This window comes from Pinus tabuliformis, chromosome Q (assembly GCF_031772625.1).
Source record: "Pinus tabuliformis cultivar Carrire ecotype Pingquan chromosome Q, CPIR1, whole genome shotgun sequence".
In the NCBI taxonomy this organism is placed as follows: Eukaryota; Viridiplantae; Streptophyta; class Pinopsida; order Pinales; family Pinaceae; genus Pinus; species Pinus tabuliformis.
Window position 1 is genome coordinate 220,572,576 of NC_142296.1, and position 17,561 is coordinate 220,590,136.

Below are 17,561 nucleotides of genomic sequence, written 5' to 3' on the forward strand. Positions count from 1 at the left end.
ACTTATTCCCATAACACTTCTCAACTGCATTGAAATTCTTATAAGGAACCACATTTTCTTTCTCACCTGCATCCTGATGTCTTCCCCGCTTCAATGGTCACTTCCCTTTAACTTTCTCATTTCCCTTCAAATAATGCTTAGGCTCATCTTTGCACTTTGATTGCTCATAAAAATTCTTTAGCTTCTTCATGGCTTCCTCCAATGATCTAGGCTCATCAAACTCAATTCGGGCTCTATATGTTTTTGGCAGCCCATTGATGGATCTCTAAATCTTAGCCTTCTCATACTTGAGGTAAGGCACATACCTCAATAGCTCTAGCAAACTTCTATTGTATTCATCATCTTTCATAGAACTCATCTACATATCATAAAATTCCTTAGCTCTGTCATCATATTACCTCTCAGACAAGTAATTCTTCTTGAAGAGTCCCTCAAACTCATCCCAAATCCTCTTATTCTTGAATGCCTTTGACATTCTTCACATCTTCCCACCAAATATTTGCTTTCCATTTGAGACTAAAGGTGGCTATCTTGGAATTCATGTTCTCTGAATAGCTATTCAATTTGAATAATTTATTCATCCCAGGAAACCATGCCTCCGCGTCTTCTGACTTCTTCATCTACCCATCGAGTGTAGGCAACTTGACTTTCTTGAAATCCTCAAGAAAGTACTCACCCCTCCTATAAGGATGATGATGGTGATGATTGTGATGAAGTCTCTTGGATGAGGAATTATAATGATGCCCATACATACCAGTCCTCCTGTCATGTGTATCCAATGATCTGCCACCTCTAACTGTATCCCCTTTATCCAATTTGTATCCAAACCAAGACCTACTACCATAGGCTCCATTAGTTTTCTCTTCCTGCTCTTGATTGATAGTCAAATTTCCCTATCTCTGCAACTCTAACAAAATCTAAAGAATCATTTCATTTACCTCTACCTACTTCTCTTGAGCACTTGCAAGTATTTCTTGAGACTCAGCCAACCTGTCATTGTCTGGCATGCAACTTCTGATCTCTGCCCTCAAACTCCTTGATGTATTTGTTATACCAGGTGAAATATCTCCTCCTTGTTGACCAATTCATATGTAGGGATCACGGGAATTATAGTCTACCATTTTTCTCATCATATTTGATTCTCTTCTTCCTATAAGTAGGCCATGTCAGATAAAACAAATAGATACCAAAATCAAAACCATACCTTATTATGTTTAGGGGAGGTTTATCTCATCTGTAAGATCAGTCCACATTAGTGTGATACATATATAATTATAATCATATCAATATAACAACATCATGCATTACCATACCAATTGTACACCATGACCCCATGCATGAAAACCATAATCATGACAACATAAGGATTTACCCAAAGAGAGCATAACTTGGCTTTGATACCATCCTGTAACTTCCTCGCCCCACATTTATCCACTTTCACCAGGTTGCCCAAGGTAAACATGAGTTTAAGGTCACTATGATAAGACTCAACCTCCTATATGACCTTAAGTAAATGGATTCGACAACTTTATACCTTACTAACTTCCCTCAAGTGCTACAAAATATCCAGGAGCAACTCAACCCCTCCAGGTGTCCAACCCCTAAGATAACTCTCTTTTTCACTGACCTAGAGCCTCAATTTCTCCCTTACCAAGGCATGCAAGCAATTGTATCCCTATAGTCACATTGATAAGCCTGCCTCCATGCAACTATGGACTTTCCCAGTTAGTTCTATGCTAGCGACCCCGAATTCTGAGCCACTTTTCTGGGCTAGGACTCAGTGAAACTTCCATAAATGATAATGTAATAGCCCTAGAGAAAATTCCATGTTATAAAACTTAATAAAGGAAAAATAATAACCACAATTATGGGACACTTATTCCAAGCTGATTGTTGGGAAAAGCATCCTAGTGTGGGTGCTCATTTTGGTTATTATGGCTAAGTAAATTGGAAAAGGAAATGACAAAGGCTTTGGAAAGGAAAAATGGCATTTTTTGCAATTTATTTATGAACATAATGGAAATTAGGAGAAAAGGAAGGTGAAAGGTTGCAGGTTTCATGTGAGGAGGAAAATGAAGGAAATTAATGGAAAATGAAGAAAATAGAGGCCACATTAATAAAAAGGCTTTTGAGGATCAGTTCATGGCCTTTGGTAAATTTAGTTTTGGAGTTCTCTCTCTATTCTCTCTCCCTCTCTCACTCTTGGACACTTATATTTTTCTTGGAGCACTTCAAAATTGGATCAAGAAAGACAGAGAAGGCAAAGAGGAAGCAAAAGATCAAGCAAGACAGAGAAGAATCAAGAAGCTACAGTAGGTTTACTTGTAGGTATCGATTTGCATGTGTGATTTCCTTGCTAGATTTGGCATGCATGGTTATGCATGTGTGTTCTTGGTTCTCTTGTTGTCATGGGCATGGGTTTTTCCAGGTGTGATAGTGTTCTTCAGCCTTGCCTTGCCATTTTCAGATAGCCATGGTGTGATGGGGTTCTCATGTTTTGGTTGAGCTGGATTTCTGGATGGATTCGAAGCTGAGTGAGGTGGATCTATGAATGAAAGAACATATGGCCTAGTGATCCCTGAACCAAAATATGGATTGCAGTAAATCCATTGGCTTAGTGACTCTTGAATCGGACTATGGGTTGTGGTAAATCCATGTATTGTGTCCCTCGGTGGACCTAGGAATCCTTGACCAGTGAATGGTGGGATATATAATAAATCCTAGAGGTGGTTTCCCTTGTTCAGGCCTAGGAATCTTTTTCGATGAATGGCGGGATATATGGTAAAGCCTGGAGGGTGGTGTCTCGATTATGACCTAGTGATCCCTAGATCGAACTGTGGATTTCGGTAAAGCCTAGAGACTAGGAGATAAGAAAATTCCTCACATGGTAGGTGGAGAAATGCCATGGTATCCATGCTTGTTTATGGCCTGGTGTTCCTATGAGGATTTTGGTAAAGCTTGATTCTATTGATGCGAGTGAGGTGGTTTAGCCTCAGGAAGCCCTGGTTAGTTCTTTTAGTTTGAGTCCCATATTCATGCTTGGAATATGGAATGGGGGTGATTATTTGAAGAGATATTTGTCCCAGCCAATCTATGGACGGGTGGAATGTGGTAGTCCCATACGAATTTGGATTTTTCATTCATTAATAAGAGTTCCTTTCCTTGGTATTTTCTATGTAAAAGTACTATATTATATGTGGCATTTATGGCTATTGTATCCTCATCATTTCTATTTTTCATATGTTGGTTATGAATATGTTTTATAATAGTGAAAATGTATGGTTCTCATCGTGTTTTGATTTGTAAATGATTGAGCAATGAATTTATGAACTAATAGATGATAATGCATCTAATGTGATAAGGCATCAATGCTTCTTAGTGATTCTCATATAAGTATAATACCCCTATGCTTAGATATGTTATTATGACTTGTAAAATGCATATCTGTGACATGTCTAATGAAATTCTTGTCATGGCTAGTAGGGGTCTAGTTAAGTCTTTGTTCAAGAATTTGCATTGGCATCATTGTCTCTATGTTTCTTTTCATTTCTATAAATTCCATGAATTTATGGGTAGTGACTAGGTCCTAGCCCTGGAATTTAGCCTTAAATCTCATAGTTGCTAGCATGGCACTGGAAGAAAAAGGCTACAGTCACACTCAGGTAGGATCATGGGAGTGACTGGGACCCTTAGTTTCTTGGAGGGCTTGGCAATGGAGCAACTGGGGCTCTAGGTCTTTGAACTGCTGAGTTTCCTCAGGGGTTGGTCACCTAGAAAGGTTGGGTATCTCTTGGAGGTTTTGAAGGATGTGTGGATGGTTAGTTTGGTTGTGTTTTGTTAGTTCAACTTCCTTAAGGTGACCTAGGAGGTTGAATCAGATCATAGTAGCCTCTCGTCACATGTTTACCCCGATTGGGCGGTTACTTTGGTATATGTGAGAGAAGGGTGTTATAGAGTGATATCAGAGCATGGTTCACCCCTTGGATTAGATGGGTGGTGTGATGGTCATGCATTCATTTCAGTTGCATATATGTTCTCATTTTTGTGGTCTATGTACTGGCTATGTATGCATGGTGTTGGTTATCGTTGTTGTGGTGTTGCAGTGTGAAAAGTTAATGGCATTGTTGTGGGATGTGTTTATCATGAGTTTATGTTGGTTTTACACTGGATATGCATGTCAATGTTTGTCTGTAATGTATATGTGTGCATGTCATACATATGTTGTTATGCATATAGTGATATGGTTATAGTTTCCATGCATGAGGTCATGATGTGTGGTGGGTATGGTCATGCATTGATGACTGGATAATGCTTGAGATGATGTTTAAATGCTTATATGATTATGTTTATATATGTATTGTGCTAATCTGATCAGTCTTTTAGATGAGATATCCTCCTTGAGTTATACTAAGGTATTTTTTTGTTTATGATTTGGTTTAGCTGACATAGTGTGCCTTGTGGGAAGAGATCAAGATAACTAGCAAGATGGTAGACTACAAAGATTCTCCCTATGAATCAGATGAGAAATAGGGTGTTGGGCACTCTTATGACTTAGCAAACACATTGAGGACTTTGAAGGAAGAAATAAGGAGTTGTAAAGAAGATAATGAGAGAATCATGAAGGCATAGGAGAAACAAGAAGAAGTTAATGCAGTAATTCTTTAGAGGTTTTCAGAATTGCAGAGACAGGAACCACTTCAGATCAGCTATGGATAGGAGGATGCGATTAATGGGGCATATGGAAGTAGATATCATGGTGTTCAAAGGTTAGATAGAGATGACACGGTCAAAGATGGTAGATTCTTGGATACTCCAAGTAGGAGGGGTGATGGACATAGGTATTATTCTAGTTTTGATTCTGATAAGAATTATGATCGTCATCATTATCACCCTTATAGGAGTGATAGGGGATACTTCCCATATGAGTTTAAGAAATCGAAGCCACCTACTTTTTATGGAGAGTTGAAGAATCCTGAGGGTGCAGAGGCTTGGTCACTTCGCATGAATAATTTCTTTGAACTACATGAGTATATAGAGAATATGAAGAGAAAAATAACTATCGTCAGTCTCAAAGGGAAAGCGGATATATGGTGGGAAGATGTAAAATAGGTCAGAGACATCAGGATAGTTGAGTTGAGTTGGCATGAATTCAAGAGACTCTTCAAAAAGACGTACCTGTCGGAAAGGTACTATGACAACAAAGTGAAGGAGTTCTATGAGCTCAAAATGGGATCGATGACAGATGAGAAGTATATGACTAAGTTCTTGGAGCTATTGAGGTATGTACCATATCTTAAAGACGAAAAGGATAAAGTTCATAGATTTATCAGTGGATTTCCATTAGCATTTAAAGATCAGATTGAGTATGATGAGCCTCGGTCACTTGAAGAAGTTATGGGAAACTAAAGCATTGCTATGAACATTCAAAGCATAAGACAAAAATTAGCAAGGATGGAAAGGGAAAGATAAAAGTAAAGGAAAATAGCATCCGAAAAGAACAAGGCCTTAGAATGCATAAGAAAAAGAGGATGTTTCACTGCATAAGAAATTCAATGCAGCTAGACAGGGACATGGGACACAACAGAAGAATAGAGGTGATGGTAAATGACAGTTGGAGTGTTGGACATGTGGTAAGGAGCATCTTAAGAGGGATTTTCCGCAAAATCAAAGTGGTAGGTTTCAGATCTATAATGCACAAGAAGAACATATTGTTGGGGATGTTGGGTAGATCATTCCTCATATCTATGCAGCGCTGGATAATAGGCAGGCAGATCATCAGGCATCTATCATTGATATGGACATTAAGCTTTGTGATCAAGTTGTTTCTATTTTGATTGACCCTGGATCTAATTATAGTTATGCTAACCTTGACTTGATGGATAAGTGTGGTTTGAATAAATAAGTGCATGCAGAATATTGGTTAGTGTATTGGCTACAGGTACCAAGAAGAGAGTTCATCGTTGGGTAAGATCTTGTGCATTTGATTTCAATGGTATGCCTACTTTAGCACATTTGAACGTATTACCGTTGGGGTCATATAGTATGATTTTGGGTATGAACTAGTTATATCTTTGTGGTACCAAAGTGGATTGTTATGACAAAGCCATTGAGTGCTCTTCTATCTCTCTTCCCTCCTAATCTCCTCTCTCCCTCTCTCTCCATCTCCCTTGTCACCCCCTCTCTCTCTCCACCTTTCTCTCTCTATGTATTTCTTACCTCCCTCTCTCTCTCCCTCCCTCTCTCCTTCTCTCTCTCAAGTCCTCTCTCTCTTCCTTCATCTATATCCCTTTCTCTCCCACTCTCTCTCTCTCTCTCTCTCTCTCTCTCTCTCTCTCTTCATCTGCCAACTCTGTCACTATCTCCCTCCCTCCCTCGTTATCTCCCCCTTCTCTCTATCTCTACTTATTTGTCTTTCTATCTCACCCCCATACATACACACTTTGTCTCCATCTCTCCCTCATCACTCCCTCTATCTCTCTCCACCTTTCTCACTCTATGTATTTCTTCTTCGCTCCATATTTTTTCCTCCAACTCCATCTCTCTCTCCCTCTCTTTCTCCTCCACACTTTTCTCCTCTCTCTCAATTCCTCTCTCTCCCTTTCTCTCCTACCTCCCTCTCACCCCCCCTTCCCTAGAATCTCTCTCTCTCTCTCTTCCCTCCAACCTTGTCATTGTCTCCCTCATTGTCTCTTTCTCTCCCTCCCCCCTCTATATTTGTGTCTCCCTATCTCTCTCTTACCCTTCTCTCCCTCTCTCTCTCATCTCCTTCTCTCTTTCTCCACTTCTCCTCTTCTCTCTCCCTCACTTTATCTCCATCTCTTCCTTATCACTCCCTCTATGTATCCACCTCTATCACTCTAGGTCTTTCTTCTTCCCTCCCATATATATTTGGAGCTAATATAAATCCTAATATATTATAATATAATAAATTTTATATTTTATTAAAGTTAATATTATATTAATCCAAAATTATTAAATTTAATAATGTTAATATTATAATATTAATATTAATATCAGATTTCATAATAATAATAATAATTTTTTAATATTAATATTAGATTTAATGATGTTTTTACATGACATGATGGTGGCTTGGGTGCAGGTGATATAGACAATCTTGCAAATCCTGAAACAATTTCTTCTAAGTCTGATGGAGTTCCTTCTTCTTCCTGCACTGGAGTATTAGTCATCTATTTCTTGGCTGACTGTTTATAAATTCCCCTTTTTTTCAAATCACCACTCTTTCCCCCTTAATCGCCCCAACCCTTGTTACCGGAACAATTTACACAATAGAGCCTCTTTTCCTTTATCGGGACTGTAATTCCACGGGAATTATGAAATACACTATCGGCGGGGCATTTGGGTGGAATTAGCACGATTGTGCATAAATTACACTATCGGTGGTCTCACACAACCATAATGTGATTTTACACAGAAATGCACTATCGGCGGAGTTTCACTACCGTAATGCTATTTCACATGAAATACACTATCGGCGGGCTTTTACAAAGGAAAGCATTAATACACAGAGATACACTATCAGTGGGTCTTTTCAAGGGAAAACGTTATACACTATCACAATCACTATCGGCAATTCCCAAAGGACGAGAACACAACATTACGCCTTCCGATGAAATAACACGTGGAGCTATTGGCAATCACAATCGGCGATTCCAATACTCCCCTGCTAGACTCCCTCCGCCTAAAGGCTTGCGAATGCGATAAGCCTGTGGACCCAACAAGTTAATAGAGTCTCCAGTATAATGTTTTGGGTCCGGAAGTCACACTTCGGACCTCGGCACTTCAAAGGGTTAATTCCTCTCCACTGTAGTTCTGTGATGCAATATTGGTTTCAGACTCGATACAGGTATAAACCAGGTATAATAAGATTTCAAGTCCGAAACTCCATTCTGGCTAAGTTTTTTCCACGATTTTCCAGTGTAAACTAGAGTTTCGCCTGCGGAACTCTGCAATGCATATAAAGGAGCCAGGTCTCACTGATATAAAGGAAACACACTCCAACGGACTTCAACCGAAGTGTTAGTTGGAAAACAAGGCCAAATCACTGTTATTAAGACTCAAAAGAAAAGAAACAAAACCAATAAACGCATAAATACCCGTTAACAGACAAATACAGTTCAGATGCATAGAAAGGTGTTCGGAGGTCACCACGCCTCCAGGATCGACCAATACATAGAGAAAATCCCTCTTCCTTTGAGAAATATGCGATAAAATCCTGTGGTCCAAATCCTATTACAATAGCATCCAAATTACATATATATTGGTTCGTATTAACAACCAGATCCTAAAACAGAGGCTTAATTTAATACAACTATCAGTTCCGCGAGACATCCTCCTTGAGAACCTCCACTATGATAACTAATACTATATTTTTAGCGAGGTATTCTCCTCGAGAACCTCCACTATAACTTATCTATTAACATTTATTACATCATGATTTATTCCTAGATTCTATCTCTATGCTAAACTAGAAAAACATGGAAATTGATGGCTAAAGGATCCCACTCCTTTGCTTGTAGATTTTTTTGTATTTTTGGAATAAGTTTGAAGTCTTTTTCCTCTAGGTCTCATGCTCCTACATCAGACTCCTGAGGACAAAATTCTTCATGGGCTCCTGTCCATGAGCTCTTCTACAGAACTGCCCAGCTTCTGTAGCATGTTTTCTATTACCCAAGTAGCTTCAGCAGTTGGCTGATCCTTCCATTTTACCAAATACTAAAAGTACTCCTATCCTCTGGTTTTCTTGAACACCTTCTTGTCCAAAATCCTTTCTGGCTGTAACTCTTTTGCTGTAGGTAACTGTTTTACCCAGTCAATCTCTTGTGTCTCTTGATCTTGTGTTGTATCATCTACAGTTTCACCTTCATACTTGTATAGGTCTGCAACATTGAAAATTGGAGATATTCCAACATTAGGGGGTAATTCAATTTCATAGGCATTTGCAGAAAACTTCCTTAGTACCCTGCATGGTCCAATTTTCTTGAACTTTAATTTATTATACTCCCTTTTTGGAAATCTTTCCTTTCTGAGGTGTGCTAAAACCAAATCTCCAACTTCAAAGTTCACCTCTCTTCTTCTCATGTCTGCTCTGGTCTTGTACTTGATGTTGCTATCCTGCAGCTGTTGTTTCACTTGTTCATGTATTGCTTGCATTTTTGAAGCAAAATCTTCTCCCTCTGCACTTCTCATCTCATCTCTTCCCAAGTTCCTTAACTCAGATACTACTCTTGGGTGCATTCCATAAACAATATGGAATGGACTCTGTCATGTACTCCTGTTAGGTGATTCATTATATGCATATTCAGCTTGTGCCAACACTTGATCCCACTGTCTTGGATTTTATGCAGTAAGACTCCTCAAAAGATTGCCCAAACTCCTGTTCACAACTTCAGTCTGTCCATTAAGTCTGTGGATGATAGGCAGGATTGAAACTCAGTTTAGTTCCCAACTTCTTCCATAGTGTCCTCTAGAAATGTCCAACAAACTTGGAATCTCTGTCTAAGACAGTACTCTTAGGAAACCCATGCAATCTTACTATCTCCTTGAAAAACAAATTAGCAATGTGTGTAGCATCACTAGTTTTATAACATGGAATAAAATGTGCCATTTTTGAAAATTTGTCCACTACAACAAAAATTGAATCATTACCCCTTTGAGTCTTTGGTAAGCCCAAAACAAAATCCATACTTACCATATCCCAAGGCCTATCTGGAATTGGTAATGGAACATACAAACCTGTGTTTTGGCTTCTTCCCTTTGCATATTGACAGATTTTACAAGTTCTCACATACTTTTCCACATCAGATCTCATTTTTGGCCAGAAATAAAATCTATTCAACTGTTCATAAGTCTTCTCTATACCAAAATGTCCTGTGATTCCTCCACTATGTTTTTCTTTGGTTAAATTCTCCCTCATAGAATAGTTTGGTATGCACAACTGATTTCTCTTAAACAACATTCCATCTTGTAAGAAATAATCCAACCATTTACTCCTATCCATCAAAACAAGATTCTTACAAGCTTCAAATGCCTCTTTAAAATTTGAATCTGTCTCATACAATTATTTAAGAGAATCAAAACCCAACACTTGAATTTGACTCGCTTTAAGTAATGCATTTCTCCTACTTAAGGCATCTGCAACTTTATTTGATTGGCCATTTATGTGCTTCAAGACAAAATGGAAACCTTGAAGATACTCTACCCATTTAGCATGTTTCTGGCTAAGTTTTGGCTGCTACATAATATACTGTAGTGCATGGTTATCTGAATAAAGTATGAATTCCTTTGACATTAGATAATGTCTCCACTTCTTCAATGACTGTACAACTGCATAGAACTCCTTATCATAAGAAGAATACTTCTTTTTGGAATCATTTAGCTTTTCACTAAAATAAGCTATAGGTTTGTCTTCCTGACTTAAAACACCTCCAATAGCTTCTTCGCTGGCATCACACTTCACTTGGAAAGGCTTACTAAAATCAGGTAGAACCAAAATAGGCTTTTCAGTGATTTTCTTCTTCAATAGCTAAAAATTCTTTTCTACTTCAGCAGTCCATCTAAATGGTTGTTTATCCTTCTTTATGGTCTCAATAATAGGTGCATTGATCTTACTAAAATTCTTTATGAATTTTCTATAAAAAATAGAAAGACCATGGAAACTTCTTACCTCAAAAACACTTTTAGGTGAAGGCCACTCCATGATTGCCTTGATCTTTTCTGGATCCATCTTCAGCCCTTCAGCAAAAATAACAAAACCCAAATACACTAACTCCTCTTTCATGAATGAACACTTCTTCAAATTCAGCAATAATTTCTCTTGTTGTAGCCTTTGTAAGACATAATTCAGATGTCTTATGTGCTCCTCCTTAGACCTGCTATAAACTAATATATCGTCCAGATATACTATTACAAATTTACCAATAAACTCTTTAATAACTTCATTCATGAGTCTCATAAACGTACTTGGTGCATTTGACAACCCAAAAGGCATTACTCTCCACTCATACAATCCCTCATTTGTCTTAAAGGCAGTTTTCCACTCATCCCCTTCTCTTATCCTTATCTAATGATACCCACTTTTAAGATCTAGTTTTGAAAAATAGTTTTCTCCACTCAAGCAATCCATTAAATCTTCAATCCTAGGTAAAGGAAATTTGTACCTGATTGTGATTTTATTGATGGCTCTTGAATCTGTACACATTCTCCAGCCTCCATCTTTCTTTGGACTCAACATTGTTGGTACTGCACAAGGACTCAAGCTTTCTCTGATCAGCCCTTTGTCAAGTAGTTCCTGCACTTGCTTCCTAACCTCTTCATTTTCTGTAGGAGTCATTCTGTAAGCTGCTTTGTTAGGTAGATTTGCTCCAAGAATCAAATCTATATGATGGTTGATTCTTCTAATGGGTGGAAACTCATTAGGTAAATCATCAACAATGATATCACAATAGTTGTCCAACATTTCTTGAATTTCAATGGGTAAATCAGAAACTTTAGTGGAAGTCATTATTACCTTGGGCTTGCAGATTACAGCAAAATTTACCTCATTCTCTTCAATCTGCTACAAGTATTCCTTTCCTCCCAATAACAGAGTTTTTGGATCAGTCTTCTTTCCTGATGCATCTTCTTCTTCCATAGGTAGCAACGTATGATTGATACCATCTTTACCAAACTTGTAGGTGTTTCTTTTCCCATCATGCATAGCTCCTCTGTCATATTGCCAAGGTCTTCCAAGCAATATGTGACACACATCCATTGGCATCACATCACATACAATTTTGTCCTTATATTTGCCCAACTGCAACTCCACTTCACACTGTTCATTCACTAACAGCTGATGTCCCTTTTGTAACCATGACACCTTGTAAGGTGTTGGATGTCTCATAGTTTTCAGCTTCAATTTCTCCACCACTTCTATAGAAACCAAATTATCAGTGTTGCCACTATCAATGATCATCTGACAGCATTTCCCTTGAACCTTACACACTATTCTGAACAAGGTCTTCCTTTGTGATGGTTCAGCTATCTCCTTTGCTGGCTTGAGCAAAACTTTATTGATTACCAAAGATTCTCCTCTCTCTGGTATATTTTCTTCTTCTGCCATTGTTGGTGCTATTAATTCTCCCTCAACTTGAGCAACAATTGCGTTCCTCTGACTTGTTCCTGCATTCTCTAGGCACTCAAAAGCTCTGTGTCCCAGTTTGTTACATCTGTAACATCTTACTTCTTTTCCTCTTCCTCTGCCTCATCTTCCTCTAGAAAAACTCCCTCTCCCTCTGGCAGACTACTTCCTCACAAGTTTTTCTTCAGCTTTCAGTACCATCTGATAAGTTTCCTCTACTATTTTAGGAGATAGTATACTTATTTCATCTTGAATGTCCATCCTAATTCCATTCACATATCTAGCCACCTTCTCATCTGTATCCTGAGTTTGTCCAGCTCTTATGCTTACCTTATAGAATTCCTCTGTGTATTCTTTCACTGTCATAGACCTCTGTCTAAGATTCTGCATCTGTTTGAACAAGGTTTGCTGATAATTACTTGGTAGGAACTTACCTCTTAGCTTTTCTACCATCCTGCTCCAATTTTTGATAGGTTGCATTCCAAGTCTCTTTCTTTCTGCCTGCACACCATCCCAACAAAGTGTTGCATGGCCTTTTAGCTTGGTGACAGCAAACTTTACTTTCTTCTCATCTTCCGTTTCTTCATAGTCAAATAATTTCTCCATGCCATTAATCCAGTCTATCAATTCTTCTGGATTCAGTCCTCCTTCATATATTGAAACCTCAGTCTTTGGCCTAGCTATGGATCTCAACACTGACTGGAAGAACCTCATCTCAGGAGTAACTTCTACAGCTTCCTCCTCTCCTTTAGCTTCAACCTCAGGTTCACTAACATCTCCATCATCTATATTTCTCCCTTTTGTTAATGCCTCCAACCTTGCTTGCATCTGTTGCACAGCTTCCATTACTTCAACATTTGCAACTGGTCGTCCTCTTCTACCATATCCTCATCCTCTTCCAACTCTGAAAGCCATATTAACTTTCCTTCTTCTGCTTCTAAGATTCGATTCAGTGTCAAAAGGTTGCTTTGATACCACTAATGGTGGCTTGGGTGTAGGTGATTTAGACAATCTTGCAAATCCTGAAACAGTTTCTTCTAAGTCTGATGGAGTTCCTTCTTCTTCCTGCACTGGAGTATTAGTCATCTATTTCTTGGCTGACTGTTTATAAATTCCCCTTTTTTTCAAATCACCACTCTTTCCCCCTTAATCGCCCCAACCCTTGTTACCGGAAAAATTTACTCAATAGAACCTATTTTCCTTTATCGGGACTGTAATTCCACAGGAATTACGAAATACACTATCGGCGGGGCATTTGGGTGGAATTAGCACGATTGTGCATAAATTACACTATCGGTGGTCTCACACAACCATAATGTGATTTTACACGGAAATGCACTATCAGCGGAGTTTCACTACTGTAATGCTATTTCACATGATATACACTATCGGTGGGCTTTTACAAAGGAAAGCATTAATACATAGAGATACACTATCGGCGAGTCTTTTCAAGGGAAAACGTTATACACTATTGCAATCGCTATCGGCAGTTCCCAAAGGACGGTAACACAACATTACGCCTCCTGATGAAATAACATGTGGAGCTATTGGCAATCGCAATCGGTGATTCCAATACTCCCCTACCAGACTCCCTTCACCTAAAGGCTCGCGAATGCGACAATCCTGCGGACCCGACAAGTTAATAGAGTCTCCAGTATAATGTTTCGGGTCCAGAAGTCGCACTTCGGACCTCGGCGTTTCAAAGGGTTAATTCCTCTCCACTGTATTTCTGTGATGCGATATTGGTTTCGAACCCGATATGGGTATAAACCAGGTATAATAAGATTTCAAGTCTGGAACTCCATTCCGGCTACATTTTTCCACGATTTTCCAGTGTAAACTAGAGTTTCACCTGTGGAACTTTGTAATGCATAAAAAGGAGCTAGGGCTCGCCAATATAAAGGAAACGCACTCCAACAGGCTTCAACCGAAGTGTTAGTTGGAAAACAAGGCCAAATCACTGTTATTAAGACTCAAAAGAAAAGAAACGAAACCAATACACACATAAATACCAGTTAACAGGAAAATACAGTTCAAATGCACAGAAAGGTGTTCAGAGGTCACCACGCCTCCGAGATCGACCAATACACAGAGAAAATCCCTCTTCCTTTGAGAAATATGTGATAAAAGCATGTGGTCCAAATCCTATTACAATAGCATCCAAATTACATATATACTGGTTCGTATTAACAACCAGATCCTAAAACAAAGGCTTAATTTAATACAACTATCAGTTTTGCGAGACATCCTCCTCGAGAACCTCCACTATGCTAACTAATCCTATCTATTCAGCGAGGTATTCTCCTCGAGAACCTCCACTATAACTTATCTATTAACATTTATTACATCATGATTTATTCCTAGATTCTATCTCTATGCTAAACTAGAAAAACATGGAAATTGATGGCTAAAGGATCCCACTCCTTTGCTTGTATATTTTTTTGTATTTTTGGAATAAGTTTGAAGTCTTTTTCCTCTAGGTCTCATGCTCCTACATCACATGATAACAAAATTTATAATAAAATTACATCAAATTAATATTTTCAAATATACCAAATTTTATTACAACTTTGATTTGGAAATATTTTTTTGTCTTTAAAAGTTTTAATATATTCATAAGAGATGGTTTTTCCTTTTAAAGATTCATATTATAAAGATTTAATTCAAAGAAATATTAAAATATTTTGAATCCATTTTATATAAAACTTGAATGATTTTTTATACTTTATGTTAAATTAACCTTTTTCTTTGATTTAAGAAATGTTATTGACTTTAGTAAAGATAAAATATGTTTAAGATTTTACATAACTTGGAATTTTAATTAGGTAAAAACATTTGTGGAAGGTGAATTTATGATCCATTCAAATTCAAGGTATATGATAAGGTATATTTTGATCATGAATAGACATACTTACACATTTCCCACACACTGGTTTGTAGAATGTGCCTCTCGACGCAATAACATAAAACAAATCTAATGTTGTTCATAACCTAGATCCAGTTGATTTTTCATTTTTAGTAAAATAGTATCACATCGACTTGGTTAAATTATTAATGGATTAAATTTTAGATATTTCTTGATTCTAAATCTATGGGATTCACATAAGGATCCTTTCCTAAAAAAAAAAATTACAAAGGCTCAATCAAGCTTGATAGCTCGATCGAGCTCAATAGTTCTATCGAGCATTATAACTCGATCGAGCCCCTAGTTAACCATGTAAATGGCTCGATTGAGGGTTTCTTAAACCCTCTATAAAGCTATTTGAATTTATAATTTAAGTGCTCAATCGAGCTTATGAGGTCCTAAAATGAAAATTTTAGTACCCCTTCTGCAAATTTCTCCGCAACACCATTTTGTACCCTAGCAGACTTAGGGAAAAATTTGTCCTTAAGTGGCGGAGTTGGTCAAGCTAGATTTATGAAGGAATCCTCTATCCAATGGAAAATGAGTTTGACATTTTCAAATTCATATGATATTTTTCCTCTAATTTCTTTTAAACATAATGCTTGAAATTGTTTTGGACAATTTTAAAGAGGTTGAATAAAAAATCAATAACATAAAATATACACAATGAAAAAAATTCAAAAAATACCAATATATTTGTTTATGAGTCCTCTTCAAAAGGGTACTCTTGGTTTTTAAATTTATTTAAATATTTGAAAAAAAAACTTACGCGAACATGTTTCTGCAAAATTCAATTGAAATATTATTTCTCCAACTTCGAAAAATAAAAAAAATAATAAATAAATAAATAAAAATTAAAAAAAATTGCATAAAAATAAAATTTTAATATGAAAACTTTAGCTCTCTTTGTGTAGATCATGCTATATATATATATATATATATATATATATATATATATATATATATACACATTTTAGACTAATTTATGCTATGTGAACACACATATACCTCTTATGATGTGTGAAAATTTGCAAGGACAAGCATTTCATTTAATAGAAAATTGACATATTATACGACAATAAAAAAAATTGCAAAACAATATCATTAGGATAACAACAACATAATTCTCCACAAATTGTATTTTTACTCCAAATCAAAATTCACAATGCTTACATGAATTTTGAGGGCTTCAACTCGATAAAAGAGTAAAATTTTGAAATTCCATCAAAAGAGTATGCCAATTTCTTGGCTTATTGTTAATAATATATTTGAGGATTTTAACTATATTTTTATTGGTGGACTCAACTTGGCCATTACCTTGTGGGTAATAGGTTGATGAAGTAGAATGTTTAATTCTATACTTAGAACAAAACCGAGTAAACTTAGGAGAGACAAATGCTTATCCATTGTCTGAAACAATCTCAAGAGGTAAGCCAAATTTGGAGAAGATGTTATTCTCAATAAATTCAATTCCTTGTTCATATTTGGCATTCTTTAAGTGTATTTATTTTTTCCATTTTGTAAAATAGTTAGTCAGTTATAATGAGAATAAGGCAAACAAATAGGACCTGTGATATCTAATCCCCATTTAGGGAATAGAAAATTCTGGTAGTTTTCTGATATTCCTCACAGCGTTAGACAAATTTGTAGTTATCCTTAAAGACGGATGGCCAGTAGAAACCAGTTCTAAATATCTTTTGAGCTACATGTTTGGTGGTGAAATGGCCACCAATGTGCATATCAGAAAAGTGGATCCATACAACACCTTCAAAAGTATGTTGGTACTTTGTTATTTACACCACGTAAAAGGAATCAATCGAATAACTCACAGAAAATGAGAGTATTAAGAATCAAATATTTGGAGGCTTCAAATTGCAATATTCTTCTTTGAGACTTATCTATGTTAACAAGACACCTTTCATTTTGCAAATAAAAAATGATATTCTTGTACCAAGGATAGTCTACAATGTCAATCTGATCACCATTGATTAGAAACAAGGTTGATAAGGAATCATATTTCTCATCACCTTCATTTGGCTCAAGGTGTTGGGCTAAATGCATGGTAAGATCATGTCCCTTGATTATTTTGTATGTAATAATTATTAGATCATGTTCTTGTATTTTTGCAAGCCAATGAGCTAACTTTCCAAACAAGAAAGTCTAAGAAAGCAAAAATTTCACAATAGGTAATGGGACTCTTACCTCTGTATGCTTTCCAAGGATATAGTGTCGAAACTTCTGTATAGCTTTGATTAATGCATAAGTTTGAATTTCAATTATCAAGTATTTCAATTCATCATCGAACAAACTTTGACTCATGAAAGCTATAGGATATTCTTCACTTTGGTCATTCTTCTGTAGAAGAATGACCAAAATGGCCTCCTCCATTGCATTTATATATATGATAAAATATTTGGTGAATTATAGCTTTACCAAGATAGGGGTTGAAGTTATGGCCTCTTTAATGGTCACAAAGGATTTTTCAACTGTGTCATCCCATTGAAAGGTTCAATCCTT